The following is an 8,664-nucleotide window of genomic DNA, read 5'->3' as shown; positions in this document are numbered from 1 at the left end:
TGACTAGATAATGAAGATATCAGGTTAGGGTTAAAGCTAGATACTATTGTTGACATTCGAAGAGAGTATTGACTGCATAGGAGAGAAAAGAGTTAAACATCTGGGGAGGGGTGGACCTAGCTGTTAGGAAAGTACAGCCTTTAAGGGGAGGGCTTGATATATATAGGGAAGGCGAGGCCATTTTAAGTCTCTTGGTGATTTGGTTTTATGCAAGACAGTGCTGCGTCTCCCTAGGAAAAGGGGGACAAAGCCTGATAATGCAGAGGAGACAAAGATCCCCTTTTGAAGGGATCTGCATCACTGGGAGAGGCACAGGCGATCCTCTGCAAATCATCTGGCTGTGAGTACTGGTTGTATTAAGGGCCAGTTAGCACAGCTTCCTGCATATGACAGGTTTTAGAAACCATTTATTGTGGTCAGTTTCCCCCTCCCCTCTGTATCGCAGCGGACACACCGCTGTGAGGCGGCCGGGATCCCTCCCGCAAAGTTTCCCCTAACAGGGTGGCGCCCTGCGGGACCTGATCGAGCGGTCCCAGCGCGCCCAGCCAGCGGGAGATCCCAATGCCGTGCGGCGGTGCACATGCCCTCAGCCGCCGGAGGCGGGGAGCAGGGGAGAGACGCGGCAGTGAGCACGCAGCTGAGGAGATTTACTCAGCTGCGGGCAGGCACTGAATGGGTGCTAATCACCAGCGGCCAGGGGGAGAGCCGCGTCCGGGACATTACCAGCGTGCGGGGAGACACTGTATGGCGCCGCTACGGGACTTGGTGTGAAACGGTCTCGTAGCGCATGCGCACACCAGAGACGCCGCAGTGTTTCCGGGCGGCTGTAGGAGAAGTTCTCCTCAGCTTTGTGTGGGGGAGAGGCCGCTCAGTACAATAGCGCGCCTCCCCATATGGTTAGAATTATTAAAAAGGTCTTAATAGTCAGCTATCTTAAATATCCCAAACGAGCGCCATTTACGGGGAAGGGATAGCCCCCCCCCCCCCCCTGTATAGATCAGAGGGATGTTTTATGTGTGCCAATAGCTCCCTCTAATGGCGAAAAAGTATATGCAGAAATGTGAGGATCTACTTTACAAAATAATCCTTTGGACTATTGTATGTCCAAAGGACTTCTATCATAAAGATCCTGAAAGGAATACAACGAAGCAAGCGGATACCAACTCTACCGCGTAGCTGAGTTACAGTTAAGGGTGTATATCGGCATGTCGGCTGGTGGTTTAAACGTTTTTCCCCCATTTATTTATATATATACATTTCTCATGTTCTGGATTCTATGTAAAGAAGAGAACAGTAATTCCAGCCGGATCCGATAGCCTTGCTCCGTCATCACTCACAGCCTTTCTCTTCCTAGTTAAAAGGGTGGCAGTGCTGTGAAATACCCTGGTACGGGGTTTTAACCAACATGTCTAAAGCAAGGACCCTACACCTGGAAACAGTGCTCCGCATAGGTCATGGCAAAGGACTTGGCAGATGGAATCTCCAGGTGAATCGCAAAATCACGCATGCAGCACTAGAAAAAGGCTGCGAGATTTATATATATATTCATTTATAAGCTAGGATCAGACCGGTTACGGCAGGGGAGCACGGTCGCTGCGTATTCCACGCGGGGTGCCCGGCGTGCGCCGCAGGAGGGGGCCGCCCCCCCCCCCCCCCCCCTTTTTGTTTTATCTTCCACAGAGGACCGAGGTGACAGGGATTTGGCAGACTTCGTGATTGACGATGATTGGAAGGATGACGACGAAGAATCCGGGTCGGAGAGGTCGACGGCATCCGGTGAGTTGGGACAGTCTTTATCAAATTCCGCCGCGAGCTCGAGTTCGCGTAACTCTTCATCCCCCTCCTCATCCTCCTCTTGGGCATCGCAGACGTCCGACGCTGATAGTACTGCTAGGACACGGAAGGAGACTGAGAAACTTGCCAAAAGGGCGGCAAAGCAGCAGAAGAGGCGTAAGCGGCAGGCGAATGTGGGAAGAGGAGCGTAGGGCGAAGAAGAGGCGAGATCTTCCGGGGGTAGTGCGCTGCGGGTATACGGCAGTGACGCGGGGCCTGCGAGATAGCTACCGCAAACAGATACGTAAGGGTGACTTTGTAGACTATTTGGTTTGACTAAGGCCATGAAGAAGGATTACAAAGCGGCGGCCGCTACAAAGGGCATGGGGGCGGAAGCTTCCAGGTCTTTTGATAAATGGCTGGCCGGATTGGGGTGTTTGCGGCTTGCTATTTGGAGGACAGGCCGGAAGAGCACGTGAATATCACCCGGTACCTTCATCTAGTGCACGACATGCAGCGCACATCCTGGGGTTCGGAATGGCGGCGATATGACCAAGAGTTTCGGGAGAAGCAGGACAGGTTACGGGTCATGGACTTCGCGTTCAAAGACCTGGAGGTCTGTCTCAAAGTGACCCGGGCATCCCAGCGGGAGGACGAGACCCAGGAACAGGGTACGGGGGGGCGCCGCGGGGGGTCGTCAGCGCAGGGAGCGGGCGCGGACGGGGCATTTGCCAAAACAGGCGGATTGGCCGTTCGCATGGGCGGGCGGTCTGCCCCTCGGGGGAAATGCTTCGCTTTTAACAGCGGAGCATGTTCATTGACAAACAGTGCCGTTTTCGCCACTCTTGCCAGCAGGGCGGTGGAACCCAACCAGCCTCCTCGCGTTCCAAAGGGGGACGACAGGGCAAACGGGGGAAACAACCCTACCCTAAGCAGGCCGCGAGCGGGACCGCTCAGCAGGGCACCAGCGCCAGTTAAGTTGGAAACTATGGGTAATTGGTTGGGTCTTTATCCTAATAAACGGGATGCAAATTTTTGGTTAGATGTTTTTAAGTTCGGGTTCCGCTTGCCTGTTGCAAGCGAGATGTCCGTGCGTGCGCACAGAACCTTCAATCCGCCCGAGCTTCGCCGATGGTGTTGCGGGAAAAGTGGATAGGGAGCTCAGGTTGAGCAGGATGGAGGGGCCGTTTAAGTCAATCCCGGTGGATGACTTGGTCATCTCCCCGGTTCGGGTGGTGCCAAAGAAGACTCCGGGCGCCTTTCGGCTGATTCAGCATTTTTCTTACCCGCCACGAGCGTCGGTCAGCGACGCCATACCACCGGCTCATTGCTCGGTGGTGTATCAGTCGTTCGACGAGACGCTAGGTATGGTCCGCAGCTACGGGAGCGGGGCCCTCATGGCTAAGATCGATGTTGAGTCAGCTTTTAGATTACTGCGGCATCCTGTCTATCAATTTTGGGGGAATGAAATTGACACCGTGGCGGGAGAGTGTAGCCCGCCCCAGGACGAAGTGTCAAAGCTCCGCGAAACTATTCGCCGTTTCAACGGCTCGCGTAAAGTCACGCTGCGGCAGGCTCAGTCCGTGCGGGGCATGCTGAACTTTGCTTGTCGGGTGATACCGATGGGCAGGGTTTTCTGCAGGAAGCTCGACAGAGCTGCAGCGGGGTGTGCCAGGCCGCATCATTTCGTTCGTTTGTCCTCTGAGTTAAAAAGGGATTTGGCCGTTTGGGCTTCATTCCTGGAGGAATTCAACGGGGTGAGCATATGGCAAGCGCCAGCCATTGACAGCGAGAGTTTGCAGTTTTTTACCAATGCTGCGGGTTCCTCTGGATTCGGCTGTCTTCTGTAGGGATCGTGGTGTGCGGCATCTTGGCCGGCGAAGTGGCATAGCGAAGGTCTTAAAAAGGATCTGGTGCTGCTGGAGCTTTTTTCCCATTATGGTGGCGCTGGAAGTTTGGGGCGATCGGTTGGCTAACCGCAGCATAGTGTTCAGGGAGTTAATCTGGCCGTGGTACATGCGATTAATAACCAAAGGGCGAAATCGCTGGTGGTACTACGGGTTCTTGTACAACTGCTTTTCACTTGCTTGCGTAAGAACCTATAGTTCCGGACGCAGCACGTGCTCGGGTTGGAAAACGAAATCGCAGACGCGTTGTCGCGTGGACAGTGGGAGAGATTTCGGGGGTTTGGCTCCCAAGGCCGAAGAGCAAGGTTTTCACTGTCCCGGTTATGTTTGGCAGGTGACCGTACCGGACTGAAGGGTTTAGCGTTGCGGTCAATCGCGCCGGACACGCGCAAGGTGTACGGACAGGCTTGGAGTGAGTGGGAGGAGTTTGTCCGGGGGCGGCAACATCAAGGTAAGAGCAGGCATCGGCTGTTGCTTTCTGTTAGGTGGCAGCGCTACGTCTCCGACAGGTCACGAGCAGTGGTTTCTCGGTACTTGGCAGGCATTTCTTTTTCTGCAAGCTGCAAGGCGTCCCTGACGTAACGAAAAGCGAAGTTCTGCGGAAGGCAGTGAAAGGGTGGGCGCGAGTTGCGCCGTCGCCACCAGATAGGAGGCGGCCATCGATGCGGCTTTGTTGCCGGCCGTAATAATGGCCGGAGGGCGAGTTGAGTCATCCAGGTTTGAGACGCTTTTGTTTAGTTTGGCGTTCTCGATGGCTTTCCACGGAGCCTTTCGATTTTCTGAGTTGTTAGCGCCTTCCAAGAGAGCAGATTCGCGTTTGCTGGTCGAGGACTTGGTAGTGGGTGAGAGGTCCTGGCTGTGCAGGTTACGACGCTCCAAGACGGATCAGGTGGGGAGAGGGCGCTGGGTTACAATGGTATCAGCGCTGGAAGAGAGCGTTGCCCGGTGAGGCTGGCACTGCAATACGTGGGGGTGCGACCCGTTAAGGAGGGGTCTGGGCTGTTGCATTATGATGGGCTGCCAGTCACGAAATACCAGTTTCAATGGATGCTGAGTCGCTGTTTGGCGGGCCTGGGCCTCCCACCCACTGTTTTTGGTACCCACTCCTTTCGCATAGGCGCAGTGACGTCGGCTGCTGCGGCGGGCTACTCCAGAACGGATATACAGGCGGTGGGGCGATGGAAAGCAGCGAGTTATAGACGATATATTCGCCCCGTCGCATGAGAGGTCGGTTTGCGCTTGGTGCTTTGCGTAAAGTCGCAATGTATTATGCTGTTACAGTTCTGTGAATTTGTGGTGTTGTGCGTCTGTTGGTGTTACCCCTTTTGTTTTGTTTTTGTTTGTTATCCTACTCAGGGATTAGCTACTCGCCGTTGCTGGCATGAGTCGGCAGCGGGGGTCTGGAGTTATTTGCGATTTTTTGCCTGACTTGACGGACTGAATTCTAATCCGTAATTCGGCTAATTTGGTCTAATCAGAGTCCCTCAGCAGGTCTTTACGTTTCACCTCCAGCTGAGTTATTACATGTGTTTCCCATTTTATACCCCCCCCCCCCACTTCCACCCCCCCCCCCCTGTTTTTATTTCGTTTAATTTTATTTGATTTTCCCCCTTTGTGTCTTTAATTGCACTTCTAAATTGGCAACGAAAAGTGGTGCAGTCGGCTAGGCCGTGACTGCTGCAACAGCGAGTCATAAAGTTTTCTTTTTTGGCAGATCCTTCAGTATAAACAATGAATAAGCCTCTTAGTAATCAATCCTACCCCTCTTTTTCCCTTCAGGATGGTTTTAAGTCAATTTGACCATTTGGGTGGTTGGCCACTCTTACATTTACGGGGCGGCCAGGTTTGTGGCCTCAGAAGGGTCTCAGGCATTGTTTGGAATACAGGGTGTCAGATGGCTTGGCTGGCGCGGAATGATGTGGGGTGAGCTGAGTAGTAGGTTAGTGAGTCAGGCCAGCAAGCATGGAGTCCCTAAGGTTTTCGTTGTCCATCTAGGGGGCAGCGACTAGGGGAAGAGGACATCCTTGGAGCTGCGGTGGGCCATGATACAGGATCTGGCAAGTGTGACCGCGCAATGGACCAATTTGTGTGTTGGTTTTTTCCATGATGGTGCCGAGATTTGTGTTGGAGGGGTGTGGCGGATGGTCGCCGGATTGATGAGGCCCGGAAAATGGTGTAAGGAGCTGTGGCACAGTGGGTGCTGTCCCACGGCGGGTAGGGTGGTCCGCCACCCGAGGATACGGTGCAGAGACAGCCACCTTTTCCGGTGCGATGGAGTACATCTATCCGAGGAGGAGATGATGTTTTTTCTGGAGGATCTAGGTTTCGCTTTGCAGGAGTTAGGGTAGGTTTCTGGTGGCGGTGCGAAAGACTTTGGGGATGAGTCTTTCGCTGTTGGCGGAAAAGAACGGCAGTTTCGTATGGTAGAGAAAACTGTAGTGTTTTACAGTTTGTTGTGGTTTAGGTGCACTCACCTCCATCGACTTATGGCCGCTTGACCACCCATCCGGGAAGGCAGCGGCAGGGCACCCAGGAGCGGTGGGTAGCCACTGTGGGGGTTGAGTTGTCACCTATTACCGGTTTATGGTAAGCTTTTAGTAAATTTATAGGATTGAGTTATTTAAGTTAATTTAGATTAAGGAGCCGTTCTTTTGGGCCGCCACCATATGCCAGATGGAGCGGCATATTAAATTAATCTCTTTTTATTACAGGTTTCCTAATGGTTAGGGACAAATAAATAGCTAGCAATTTTCTGCCAAATTCAAGGCTCAGTGTCGTTATTTCTGGTTATGATTATGAATGCTTTACTTTCAAAGAAAGGGGTCCACCAAATATCACTAAGATGTTTAGAAGAGAGTATTGACTGCATAGGAGAGAAAAGAGTTAAACATCTGGGGAGGGGTGGACCTAGCTGTTAGGAAAGTACAGCCTTTAAGGGGAGGGCTTGATATATATAGGGAAGGCGAGGCCATTTTAAGTCTCTTGGTGATTTGGTTTCCCTCCCTCCCGCCCTGGTAGTTGGAGATTGTGGCACGTGGTGCTTTGGCTCTAAGTTGTTGGCTGTTTTCGTTGGCTATTTATTGGCGGAAAAGAACGGCAGTTTCGTATGGTAGAGAAAACTGTAGTGTTTTACAGTTTGTTGTGGTTTAGGTGCACTCACCTCCATCGACTTATGGCCGCTTGACCACCCATCCGGGAAGGCAGCGGCAGGGCACCCAGGAGCGGTGGGTAGCCACTGTGGGGGTTGAGTTGTCACCTATTACCGGTTTATGGTAAGCTTTTAGTAAATTTATAGGATTGAGTTATTTAAGTTAATTTAGATTAAGGAGCCGTTCTTTTGGGCCGCCACCATATGCCAGATGGAGCGGCATATTAAATTAATCTCTTTTTATTACAGGTTTCCTAATGGTTAGGGACAAATAAATAGCTAGCAATTTTCTGCCAAATTCAAGTCTCAGTGTCGTTATTTCTGGTTATGATTATGAATGCTTTACTTTCAAAGAAAGGGGTCCACCAAATATCACTAAGATGTTTAATACTGTTGACATACATAATGTCGACACATGTTGACATAATGTTGACATTTTTGTCAACATATATATTTTTGAGCACTTTACTGTATGTATATATATATATACAGTGACGTGCTAAAAAAAATTAACACAAAAGAAAATAATTTCTAACGCTGACAATGCTCTTGATGTATTAGTTACCTTAATGTACATGGGGATTCTATTCTTTCTTTATGACTTTCATTTTTGGAAGTTAAAAAGTTCATTGTGTATCTACATTCATCATATTTTAAGCCAGAGGTACTAAGAGTCTATTTAGTAAGCCTAGGACGGAGAAAAAGTGGATGGAGATAAAGTACCAGCCAATCGGCTCCTAACTGTCATTTTTCAAACCCAGCCTGTAACATTGCAGTTAGGAGCTGATTGGCTGGTACTTTATCTCCACCCAAGGCTTAGTAAATAGACCCCTAAGTCGTGAAAAGTGATCAATTTCACGCAGATAAAATACCAACCAACCAGCTCCTGTCATTTTTCAAACCCAGCCTGTGACATGGCAGTTAGCAGCTTATTGGCTATTACTTTATCACCGTGAAATGTAAAACTTTTCAAGGCTTAGTACAGTATATCTGTCCCTCAGAGTTCCATGTACTGTATCTTACTATGTGTTCACCTATACATGCACAACTGGTTTGTTACTAGTCATCATCTACAGCAGTGTTTCCCAACTCCAGTCCTCAGAGTATGTTTTACAAAACATGTTTAACAGATTTCCTAGCAGGTGCACAGGTGTACTTACATACCTCCCAACATGACCCTCTCCAGGAGGGACACAATGCTCTGCTCCTGGACTTCCCTCTTAATTTATGATTGTCCTCACCTGTGGTATAACACCTTTCTTATCCATTAACCTGTTCAGCACAGGTGCGGCAATCATAAATTAAGAGAGAAGTCCAGAAGCCGAGCATTCTGTCCCTCCTGGAGAGGGTCATGTTGGGAGGTATGTACTTATTTACTGGCTGAAACATTTTAAAAGATCCACAGGTGGAGCTAATTATTTCACTTGTGATACTGAGGAGCTATGTTAAACATGCAGACTAAGGTGTCCCTGAGGACTGGACTTGGGAAACACTGATCTACAGTGTGCACATTCTGTACCCTTTACTAGATACAAAATATACATTGACATTTGTATAATGGGTGCAATGTGTGCGGTACACAAGGGCCCTAGGGTCCAGAGGGCCCACACCACACACACTGCACCCATATTTTAATACTTACCTTTCCAGAGTCCGGCATCGGGCGCTGCAGTCGTGACGAAAACCGCAGCCAAAATGGACACTGCGCATGCGCAGTAGTCAAATTGGGTGCCATGTTTCCGGAGACCTGCGCATGCACAGTAGACTCCGGAACAATCATGGAGACTACTGTGCCATGCAGAGGGGGAAGGCCCACTCGGCGGTGCACACGGGCCC

The sequence above is a fragment of the Pseudophryne corroboree genome, chromosome 5 (assembly GCF_028390025.1).
Source record: "Pseudophryne corroboree isolate aPseCor3 chromosome 5, aPseCor3.hap2, whole genome shotgun sequence".
In the NCBI taxonomy this organism is placed as follows: Eukaryota; Metazoa; Chordata; class Amphibia; order Anura; family Myobatrachidae; genus Pseudophryne; species Pseudophryne corroboree.
The sequence above is the reverse complement of the archived record's forward strand: the minus strand, read 5'-3'. Positions refer to the sequence as shown.